We start from the raw sequence: 12,492 nt of genomic DNA, 5'->3' as shown, positions 1-12,492 counted from the left end.
AGAGAGAGAGAAGAGAGAGAGAGAGAGAGAGAGAGAGAGAGAGAGAGAGAGAGAGAGAGAGAAGAGAGAGAGAGAGAGAGAGAGAGAGAGAGAGAGAGAGAAGAGAATAAGCGCGCTTTCTTTGAGAGGGAGAGTTATTTGTTTTTAAAATTTTGAACCTTAATAAAAATAAGAGGGAGTTCTCACCAACATGGGTCGTCGAGTCCATCATTGAAAGCCAAAGCTTACCATCGCATTCATCATAGATTGTCTTGCAACATTGTTGGACCGCACACCAAAGCTTGTGATCAACCATCGAATTGAATTGTGGTCGAAGTTCTCAAAATTGTTTTAATTTTATTTTTTTGAATCTCAAAAAATGCCAAAATTAGCCGAAAAAATCAAAAATTCCAAAAAAAGCCAAAAAGTCATAAAAGTTCTTGAAAATTTTCATAAACCACAAAAAATAATCCACAATCACATCTAAACACTTTTGACATACACAAGCAAGCCAAAACTAGCAATTTTTATCAAAAACACCAATTACAACAAAAACCTGATCGACCTCCAAAAAGAGCGAATCGCGCAAAACTCAACCAATGAGGGCATAAAAGTGCTCCAAATTTGTGCCGTCAATATGCATCCAAAATAGGTCATCAAGATCATGTTTTATCAAATTTTTACAAAAGTAATTAGAAATTAATGCAAAAACTACCAAAACAAAATTATGAAATTTATCCACAATTTACAAAATAAATATCCAAGGCATTTAAGAGTCCCTACATTACTATATCTGGTATTATTATAGCTTGGAACTTTTATTGAGCCTGTAACATGTTACAATTATTACAATGGCTTGAAATAAATCTAGAAATTACAATACATGGCCATTTTGAGAAAATGTAAAAAATGTGTAGTTCCAATCTTTACTGCTTCTTTGCATTAATCCTTGATGTGCATTTACAAGGCTTGGGACTTTAACATCTTCTGTTCACCAACATCGGCTCACTTAACAACATGTTCGATATTACAAGATTCTAGCTTCTCTCTATGTTGTGTACAATCTTTGGTTTAGCCTTGGTTCTTAGTATAGGAGGGTAGTTTTTCTCATACATTTCTTTGGTGAACTTTCAAAGTATTCTCTCTTGATGTATGGATTGACAATACACCCCTTTCTCTTACAAAGGGGCTAAATGTCCCTACACTATAGTCTGGGTGGGACTGGATTCTTTATAAGGAGGGTACACCACAAATTACTTATTTTGTTTACATGTATGTCATGTTTACATTATGAGATGTATTGCACCTAGGTCATCCCAAACTTTCATATTGAACATATTGTTTTCTTATACGTTTCCTTTAGAGCATGTGCAAACAAAATTGCATACATTAGACTCTCTTGCACTTAAAATTTGCGCACATTAAATACGATCTCACTTAAATCTGCATACATTATGCATGTGATTGAATGTTTGAGGATCTAAATGGGAGAACCAAGATATCTTATTTGTTGATTAGAGTCCTACTTTCTTGTGCATAATACAAGCTATACCCACATTATGATTGGCACTGGCAAGGTGATGAAAGTTGAAGGAGTACGAGCGGAAGTGCGACGCGAGAGAGAGTGCGAGAAGAAGAGCACGACGATATGGTGAACTCGCTCTACTGTAATGTGTAGAGCATAGTGAGTTCTTATTAGGTTTTTACAAAAGAATATGTGTACATACCTGGCGGCCCACCCACTTACCTGGGCGACCACATTGGGCTTTATACCCCAACAACCTCCCACTTAAAGTCCAATGTGGTACTTTAAGTGTGAGAGAAGCTACTATACAAGCTAATATACAAGAGATGTAGAGAAGTGATGTACTACCTTACACCTAACTGCTTGAGAAAATGCGCAAAGCTCTCTGAGGGAAGTCCTTTTGTAAGTAGATCAGCAGGATTTTCTGTGGTGTGAACTTTGACAAGCTAAATTTGCTTATCCTCGAGCATTTCCCTGATGAAATGATACTTCACATCCACATGCTTTGTCTTTGAGTGATAAACTGGATTGCAAGACAATTGTATAGCACTTTGACTATCACAATATAACACAGGCATCTCTTCTTTGATTCCCAAATCTGTTACTAGTCGATTAAGCCAAATTGATTCTTTGCATGCCTCTGATGCTGCAACATATTCAACCTCTATAGTAGACTGAGTAACACAATCTTGTAATCTAGAACGCCATGATACTGCTCCACCAACCAATGTAAAGACATACCCTGACGTAGACCTTCGGTTGTCTAAGTCACCTGCATAATCTGAGTCTGTAAAACCCTTACACTTAGCTCCTGACTCCCATAGCATATACGCATACTCTTTGTAGCTTTTAGGTATCTCAATATTCCTTTCACTGCCTCCCAATGTTTCTTGCCTGGGTTTGACATGTATCGAATTACTACTCCCACTGCAAATGCAATGTCTGGGCGAGTAGCAATCATTGCATACATTAAACTACCCACTGCAGACGCATATGGAATCTTATCCATTTCAGCCTGTTCTTCCTCAGACACAGGACAATCTTGTTTGCTAAGTTTCACATATGGTGGCAATGGAACACTCAATGCCTTTCCCTTCTCCATATTGAAACGTTGCAAAACCTTGTCAATATACTCTGTTTGAGATAACCAAATCAACTTCTTTGATCTGTCTCTCTCAATGCGCATACCAAGTATATGACTTGCCTCACCCATGTCTTTCATGTCAAACGATTAGGCCATCTTTGACTTCAAAGCTGAAATTTCTTCATGTGCTTGCCAGCAATCAACATGTCATCCACATACAAAATAAGGATTAGCCAACTACCATCCTTAGCCTTCTTTGTATATAGACAGTGATCGAACTCACTACGTTTGTAGCCTTGAGAAAGCATAAACTTGTGGAATTTATGGTACCATGCCCTCGGTGATTGTTTTAAGCCATAAAGACTCTTTAACAACTGGCATACCCAATCTTCCTTGCCTTTCTCAACAAACCCTTCTGGCTCCTGCATGTAAATTTCCACATCTAAATCACCATGCAAGAACGCTGTCTTGACATCCATTTGGTGCAACACCAAATCTAATATGGCAACCAATGCAAGAAAGCATCTCAATGTAGTCATCTTGACCACCGGAGAGAAGACTTCATCAAAGTCAATGCCTTGTTCTTGCTTAAAGCCCTTGGCAACAAGCCTTGCTTTGTACTTTGGGTGACTATCATGATTGGTGATCTTATACCTGTAAACCCATTTACAAGGTAGAGCCTTTTTGCCCTGTGGTAATTTAACTAGCTTCCATGTCTAGTTTTTATGCAGAGCTGTCATCTTTGACTGCATGGCCAATTGCCAATTCCCGGAGTCCTTCATTTTCACCGTAGCTCCAATCGAGGAGCCGTAAAGATAGGCCAGTAGAGCACTTCAAGCACTACAGTTCTAGATCATAAACTCCCATCTGTGCTCACTTCAAGCATAGTCATTTTTGGCATCATTAAGGTATCAGTTGGCCTTTTAAAGCCGCATCTGGCATATATTAATCATTAAATTGGCCTGTTAACAAGCCCTGATCATTGACCATTAAATGTGTAGGCTTCAAAGAAGCTTAGCTTGCATTTGTCTGCTCTGTTTCTCTACATGGCTGCAGAGCTGCACGACAGCGTATTGAGGGGGCGTATGTCAAGAGAAAAGTGTGGAAAGATGGAGGTACTAGCTTGTGGGCTCTCTATGCAAATGCTGCCACTACTGTTGTAAAAGTTGAAAGCTTTGATTGTTGTTTACATGTTTACCGTGAACATAGAATTAAGGAGTTGCTTACTGATAAGGCAGTGATTGAGTTCGCTCCCACTATTGTGTTCACTGTTGTGAAGGTTGAGACCTCCAAGGTCGATGGTGGTGATAGTTATCGTTTAACCATCGCAGATGGCCCTGCATCCAATGATAGAGCAAGTGTGAGTCATTTTGATCAATTTTGCCTTGATATCTTAAGGCTTATCTCTAATCTGGATTATTTTTGCAGTTGCTATTTGTTCCTTCCAGGCGTGTCGATTATCATCTCTTGGTTGCTGCTTTGAAAACCAAGGGTTCTTTTTCATGTGTTGCGCACAACATCAACGTCTTCAAAGCAGCATCAAGCATATTATCTGTGGTGGACGCAACTCTTATCTGTGCATTGCCAGAAAATTTAAAGAGTTTTTTTCTCGCAGCATCTCTCAAAACAAGTCACTAGTATGGGATTTGGGAAGAAGGTAATCTACTTTAACTAGATCTATTTGCGTGAGTATTGCTTGCAAGTTTTAATCTCATAATTGTTTGTAGGTCTTTGGAACTTTGGAGATGGTTAACATCAACAGTTTGGAGGTGGAATATGTGTGTGACTCTTGCAAAGGCAGAAATGTTAGTCGTCAAATTTGCCACCCCTTTTGTTACTCGTGTGGAAAGCGTGTGCAGATTATGAAGTTGCCTTCTCTTCAATCTAAAATCTGTTTGCAAAATGGAGAAGCTGTACAAGTAATTCTGCAAGGAAATATCGTGGATGTAGTTCTAAATTTTTCCAAGCCTTTTCTCAGCCTTTTTTATGAGAACTTGTTAGACTTGAAATCATCTCTTGTTTCCTTTAGCAAAGCTGGAACATACTCTATAGGCAAGCATGGTTTTGTGATTGATTACAAGGCACCCTAAATTGTATCTTTCCTCCTAACCTTTTGCTTGAAGAACGGTAGTATGGCTGCCTATCCTTCATCCTTTTTTGTAAATGACAAAAAGCTTTATGTTTTGCCAATTTTTTGTCTACATATAATAGTAACGATGATGTTTTGCAAGCTTTGATTTGTCTCTTCAATTGTTCTATGTCTCTCATTGAATTGGAAAAACATCTTCTTGACCTTATAATGCTTGACCTTGCTAACAATAAAAAGTAAAAAACGAGCTGTATGGATTGCACCATGGACAAATAGTGTTGTTGGTAGCACCACATTGCATGACCACTTGAACACTTTGATACATACACGAGGAACATCTCGGCTCTTGAGCATGCACTTGGTTATCTTGTTTTGCCGACAATTTAATGTGACATGTGTTGTCCATGTCTTCCAAAATAAGAAGTTTATCAAATCTGTTTTTTGTGGAGGCATAAGCATAGAATCCACATCTGCAATACCTTCACTTGCTTCCATTATTTCTGAACCAAAATGTGTATGGATTTCTATGTCGTCAAAGCATTTTAAACAGCCACGTTGTGTTTGGAGAAAATATGACATTGCTTGCTCGACCACGTTGATTAATGAGAATCCATTTGCAAGTGCTAAAGATATTGTTCAGCTCTTTCAAGCGTCCTATCCTTCTTCATTCTCAAGCAAGCAAATTTTAACTAAGGTTTATAAAATGTGGAAAGACCCGAGTTTGCAACCAAGCAGTGACGTGAGGGTGTCAAAATCACAAACAACTCTTTACGCAAGAAAAATTCTAGATGCTCCATGCTATCCATGTGCCTCTTGCAATGGTTTGTTTTTTCGTAAGAATTTGAGGCTATTATCAGACGGTGACTTGCTTCTCTTGAAGGAGTTGAGAGTCCTTGTCACTACTTTGCACATGGACTCTCATGCATGTGTTGCTTGCAAGCGGCATTGAAATTTCAACAAACTCCACCTTTTTGCATGCAAGGGTTGCTAGTTTTCAATCGAAGTATGGAGAGTGTTTCGCAATTGAATGCTATAGAGCGCCGTCTTGTGTCTCTTAGAATTCCATTTGCCCAAATAAGAGAACTTACTTGAGGGGCAATATGGGTTGCGAGGAAGCATTGTCAACGTTATGGCAGATTTTTCTAGGGTGCAAACTGTATTGCCTTGCTTCACAGACGATCAAGCTACTCTCCTTGTGGAGATCAAGAGAAAATTAGAATATGATCATGCATACCTAAGTGGAGCTATCCGGCCCACATTTGTGCTACAAGCATTGCATCAACTTGTGCTTAAGCCATTGTATCTTGAAAATGGTGCCACTATCAATTCTTCTTGGTCATCTTCCTTCTCTTTAAGCTCCGACATTGCTATCTCTCCTAACTTTGATAACTCTGTAGATGACCAAGAACCATCTGACACTCTTTTCCATGGACTTTACACTTCTCAGCAAGTTGTAGATCACAATGCACAAGCCAAGAGTGTTGCACCTTGCTAGGGGTTTGCACCATTGAGCCTTTTTGACGATGAATCTTGTGAAGAGTTATCTTTCCCAACATTGTTCTTTGGCGAAAGAAGGCAATATCATCTCTTGGCAAAAAAAAGGTATCAGAAAGTCGCGCAATGGGAGCTTAAGAATGTGGACAGAAGATTTGTAGGAGATATCGAGAATATTTTTTTCAAGACAATGAAGATTATCATCACCAAGGTCCTCGGCTCTATATGGGTGTGTTTACGTAAAGGTAAGCTGCGAGGCAAGCAGCTGCAAGCTAAAGACGTTCAATCAACAACGAATGTCGAACAACTACTTTCATCCCAAGTCGGATATAGTGACTTTGAGAATTTGCGGACTTCCACTGACTACAAAGCAAAACTTAAGCGCAATGTTTTCGCCATGATTCGACAATTAGGACAAACCACGATCTTTATTACATTCTCATGCGCAGAGCAAAGGTGGAAGCCGTTGATGGATTGCTTGATTAAACTCAATCCACACATTGTTGAAGACAATCAATCCAATATGTGTGCTTACATGATAACACTAGTCCAATCAGATCGTACTACAACAGCTCGATATTATGTCCACAGATTTAGAGAAACTAAGAAAGAACTAAAACGTGACAAAACCATTCTCGGTGAGCTGATGGATTATTTCTTTGTCACTGAGTTCCAACAAAGAGGAAGCCAACATGACCATGGGTTGCTTTGGATAGAAAACGCACCTGTATTTGGCATTGCTTCGAATGACGAGGTGGTGGATTTTATTGATTCATATATAACGACGAACAAGGATGAGCTTGATGAATCCTTGAGAGCTTTCCAGATTCACTCACATCGCAAGACATGCAAAAAGCACAAAACTTTGTGTCGATTTGGCTTCCCACGACCACCCTCAAGAAGGACAATTATCTTATGCCCAAACAATGTGAACAACACAACAAGACAATAAATTGTCGACAGGAAGAGACATATCGATCAGTAGCTCCTTGCTTTAGAACGTGAACCGACACTGTCGTTTGATGCTTGGTTAGAAACACTGAATATGGACGAAGAGGACTACCTCCAAGCACTTTGCATAAACATAACAGAGCCAACAGTTCTTTTGAAAAGAGACCCCAAGGACATTTTCACAAATAACTTCAACAAGAAACTTTGTGCATTGTGGGATGCAAATATTGATATTCAATTTATTTTCAATGGACACGATGCAGCTGCATATTGCACATCATACATGACAAAAAATGACAGCTCCGTAAGCAAAGCAATCAAACACGTGGTTGAAGCTTGCAAGAAGAACAACTTACCAATGTTGGAACGCTTGAAAAATATTGGTGGCGCATTGATCAACGCACAAGAAATGACATCACAACAAGCAGCATACATTGCATTGTCGATACCTTTGCATAGTGCTTGTGCGCTCCTTGCCGCACTGTCGAAGCAAGGGACTTGCCAATACACCGTATGCGAGCCACAAACGGCTCCAAGCACACAACAAGCCTAAACTAGCAAGCTCAAGAAAACAAAGGGTGTGTCACTCACCGCTCTACGCTCGCCTTCGTGGTGGATTCCTCGCCGCGATGAAGAAGAAGCTGCAGTCGTGCCGTGCTCAACCGCTTCGCCGCCGTTGTGCCTTCGTAATGCTCGATCGCACACACACTCTCCCTCTCTCTCTCTCTCTCTCTCTCACACACACACAAGGAGGTGAAGAAGAAGAAGAAGATGGAGATGGAGCAAGAGCACTCTTCAATTGCACAAATGAGAGAATGAGTAAAAATTAGGTTTAGTTGGCTTTTATAGGAGCTCACCCCATTCACACTTGGGCGCCCATGCTTAACCAACTAATCCCTTGAATGTCCAAGTTAAAGTGCGCCTCTCATCGGCGATCACTCTACCTTTCCCTATTGGACCGACAAGCCCGGTACCTGACTCTACCAAATACATAATACGCGTCCATCGTAGGTGATGGGTGTCCGTGTGCCGTGAGGGTTAACATGCCCCCCTTCCTGATGTAGATTCCGTCCTCGGAAGCTATTGAGTTGAAGCTGGTTCGTCGAGGTGGAAGAGCATTTGAGATGAATGTCCTTAGCCTTCTTCAGTCACTGCAAAATCAAACAACATTGGCACAGTAATTGCATTCTCTTAAAAAGCATATGCAGTTTTAGGTAGACACATTGATTGGTAAAAGAATTTCAAACAATTTGTTAGCAATGAACATTAAATTGCAATGTAATCAAATGCATAAACAGATGTAAAGGCAAAAAATTAAACAAGTCTGGGGTCACTAATTTGACGGTCGAAAAGCACTAGAGATCGAATATTAATACCATGGGTAAGCTTCTTAAATTTCTGTGGTCAATTAAGTTGTTTAATCGCGAGAGCCAAGTATTCATGTTCAAGGGCTGACTAGAGGCTATATCTAGAAAACTTTGTAGTTAAGCTACCATAAAAGGAATTTCTCATGAAATCATCGCCTGACTGATTACTTTTTCTTTGACCCCCCAAAGTCTTTTCACATTGATTCAATTATGATGTGTGTGCTTATTTTGTATGCCTTGGGTTTTTTGCTTTTCAAGGAAAAGCGCCCACGCTGGGAACCTCTAGGGCTCTAGTACCATAGGCAATACATGTGAGTGAAGTACCAAATCAAGCTGAGATTTCTCTTCCAGCTTAAAATTTTACATTGTGGCACTTTGATTTTTTGCTTGTTCATTTTCAACATTTAAATTTTGTAACTTTGGGGGGTCATATAACAGTGTTACACTCCCCAGGCTCATCACATTAGTAAACTCCCTTTATAATACTTAAGCTAAAGGTCGATAGGGTTAAGCCCACTAGAAAGCCCTAGTACATTTCATACAATGCTGCCTAAATCGGATTAAGAACCTAAGTAACCATTGCTTATTAGGAAGGCATTCCCCATGGTATTAAGAGAAGATTTCTAATACCTAGCTTGGTCAAACTAGCTTAGTCGGACTGCTTGATTTTTACCCCTAAACAAGTGATTATGACAAAAGATTGCATTGAATTAAATGTTGGATACTAAGCCAATGCGCTGAATATTATGCTACCAATCACAATCAAAGCAGACAAACATGGATGCAAAAAAGATAAGGGCAATGCTAATGGATAAGAAACACCTGTTTGTGTTGATGGTCGCGCTTGATTTGAAGTGTGAACGAGAGAAAGGTTCCATGAAGGTCCAAATCCTATCAATAGCAACACGCTCCTGTACACACTATGAAACACAAACAATACCCCTAGGAGGCACATCAGTGGGAAAAGAGAACTTTGCTAATCACTCAACTCTAAAACAAAAACACTCCTATCGTACTAATCTTACCTACCCTCCATCACTCAAGTGATGAGGATCAAAGGTGTTTTATGGCATAGGTTTCTGTTTCACTGTACCAAATGTGACATGTGTAGGTCTGAGTCAATGTTTTGACTTTAATGTGCATACTCGTTTGCTAATTGCTCTTGCTCTTTTTTTTTTTTTTTTGTGAGTATAAAGCTTTATATGTACATTTCCTAAGATTGGAATTGAGAGGTCAGGGAAAAAGGTTGAGAGGGAAACAAATGAATGATGACTGTCAGCAAACACTCCCCCCTTCCTTGGGTAGATCATACCGTTTGAAATGAGCTTGTCACCCTTTGAAACCAATTATTCCAGTTGGTAATAGGTGAGGATTTTTGCCAGTAGTTTTCTATTACCCTAGGTGCCTTGTCAAGCTGCAAGGGTGGTAAGGTACTCTCCCAGGATCGAACTTGAAGTGGTTCATCAGGTGATTCTTGAACACTGAGAGGTGTGGATTCTTTTGTAGCTTCATTGAGGTCCACTACTATAGATGGAGGCTGTGTAGAAGCTTTTACCTCTATGGATGTATTACATGATGAGCTAGAATCTTCATGGGACTCCCCCCTTCCTGAGCTAGGTGGAACAAATCGTTCTTTCTTTGGTACCCAAACTAGCTCGGGAGTGGGTGTGTAGCGTTCTATGATTTTTTTCTTTCCACGATCATTGATTCGCTTTGGAGCTATGGGATTGGGCTCACTTGGGTCAGGTGATAGGTAAGAGCACAATCTACGTTTTGGCACCCAGATTTGATCATTTCCTTGATAGTAGCCTTGGGCTTCCAATAGTCGTTTAGGGATCCATCGCAACATTTTCTTACTTTTCTTGGAGCGAGTGGTACTTTTCTTACAAGGCTTCTGTTTTTTTGCACTAGCTATGGTCACTAAAGAAGCTTTAGGGACCCACTTGTATGTTTTCTTCGTTACATTAGGATGAGTCTTGTCGAAAGCGATACGCATTGCTTGTAGCATATTTAAGGGTATACGCATTTCATCCCCCTCAGGTGTTACCCAGGTCGTCCCCCTATTTCCCCAAGTGTCTATGGTTGATGCTAGGTGTACCCAATCCACATTGTCTGATTCCGTCATACCCGGTAACACATCCATGTAAGGAGAATCTTGGCCAATGTCTGTATCCTTCTTACAAGTGTAACAATATTGTAGTGGGGCCGAGTGAACCGTGGTGTCAGAGCGATGATCAATAATGGTTTTACTCCCTAAGGGGGTGTACCTTACCAGTCACCAAATCCACTCTAAGGACAGAGTCTTGGAATTGCAAATAGACATGATTTTTAGACCAATCGTGAACCATTTGTGCTTCCCTCATGAATGGTCGTCCTAAAATCATTTCATATGACATAAGGTGTTTAGAGAAATCCATTACAATGAACGTATGTCGTACCTTGTGTCCTAGAACTTTGATCTTAAGATCCTTGAGCATCCCCATAGGTTTGGCTATGGTACCATTTGCCATCTTTACCACAATGTTAGTAACACTGAGGCGGGGTTTTCCCATGGATTCCCAACAATCTTTTGTAACGATGCTAACTCCCGCACCACCATCAAGAATTCCCTTTATAGTTAATCCCTTGGTAGTGATGGGTAGGGTCGCATTAGACTCGTCGCCTTCAAAATACTGCCCTAATTCGTTAATGGGTACCTCGATCACAGACTCGTGTCCATCTAAGTCAAGTGATTGCACATGATTTTCCTCATCAATCATAATCGAGTCAGGCCTATTTGGTTGCGCAAACTACGGTAATCCCGTTCGTAGCTCTCCGTTAAGGAATGCTCGAAGTGCAAGGAATAACTCAGGATCTCCATACAGCTTTGCTATGATCGTGGTTCGGACCTCAGAAGACATGAAGTCCACTAGTTTGGCAACATTCATTGGCGTTTTGCAGGGTGTAGGTCCTTGACTAGGAACTGGTGAGGATGGAATCTCATATTCCTCAATGGGATCAGGTATTCCTTCGTTAAACATCCTTTCCAACAAGAAAGGTGTATGCTCACTTTCTGATGTCATGTCCTCACTCCCTTCTTGGATGATACTAGATATGGCTAACGGTCTATGGTTCATGTGGGGTGGATGAACTTGCGTGGGAAACACTGTGTCATGAATTTTTACATGCATGGGTTCTGGTTCTAGTTTCCTTTGAGTCTCCTCCACTAAACCTCTTAGATGTTTCACCTGCTTAATCTCGTCTACAGGGTTTGGGTACGTCCCAATCTTCTTTTTACGATTTTTCCCTTTTTGCCCCTGCGATTTATCTTGGGGGTCATGGATTGTATTTGGAAACACTTGTGGTGTTTTCAGAGGCTCTTTATGGTTTTCTCTTATTCGGTTTTCATTTGGTTCCATGTTACGGTTTTCTTTGTCGGTCTTTCCCTTTGTGGTATTGGTTCTAGTCTCCATTGTCTCGACTGAATCTGAATCATCCTCGAGGTCATTCATATACACGGGGTCATCTCCTGTTCCTATGTTTGTTTTGGAACTTGGCTTTGAATTTTCCGTATTCTGCGACTTCTTCCTTCGTGTCTTCTTTTTCTTTGCTTGGATAACTGACGCGGTATCTCTCTCTTCGAGGATATGTCCTGGCCCTTGAAGCATGGACCGTGTAATCGCATAAGCGGGTGCGACGGGTGGTATTGGCGATGTCACACTAGCAATTTCGACCAAATTCAGGGGTGTGATTTTAGGCGCATTTGGGTTATAGGGGCATTGGGCAATCAAGTGATCTATGCCACAACGATTACATGTGAGTATTGGCATTGCAGACGTGCTCCCTTGATTCACTTGCATCTGTGCAGCATTCTTTTGCAGCCTAATAGGGCACTCCGCTACTCGATGTGGTCCACCACACTCGTAGCATTGAAGAGGTGGCCTCCTAGCCTGGGTGTTGATATTTTGACCTCTGGATGCGAGAGCAGCAGCTTGATAAACCGGCTTGACTTGCCCCCAACAAT

The 12,492-nt window shown here is 40.7% G+C and overlaps 1 pseudogene; it reads left to right on the top strand.

Annotated features, from left to right (window-relative positions):
* LOC147464830 (uncharacterized) overlaps positions 1-4,341 on the top strand; it is an 8,587-nt pseudogene extending 4,246 nt beyond the window's left edge.
* Positions 4,342-12,492: the final 8,151 nt, after the last annotated feature.

The sequence above is a fragment of the Adiantum capillus-veneris genome, chromosome 1 (genome assembly GCF_014529385.1).
Source record: "Adiantum capillus-veneris isolate H3 chromosome 1, ASM1452938v2, whole genome shotgun sequence".
NCBI classification, from domain to species: domain Eukaryota; kingdom Viridiplantae; phylum Streptophyta; class Polypodiopsida; order Polypodiales; family Pteridaceae; genus Adiantum; species Adiantum capillus-veneris.
This window is presented reverse-complemented; position numbering and strand designations above follow the sequence as displayed.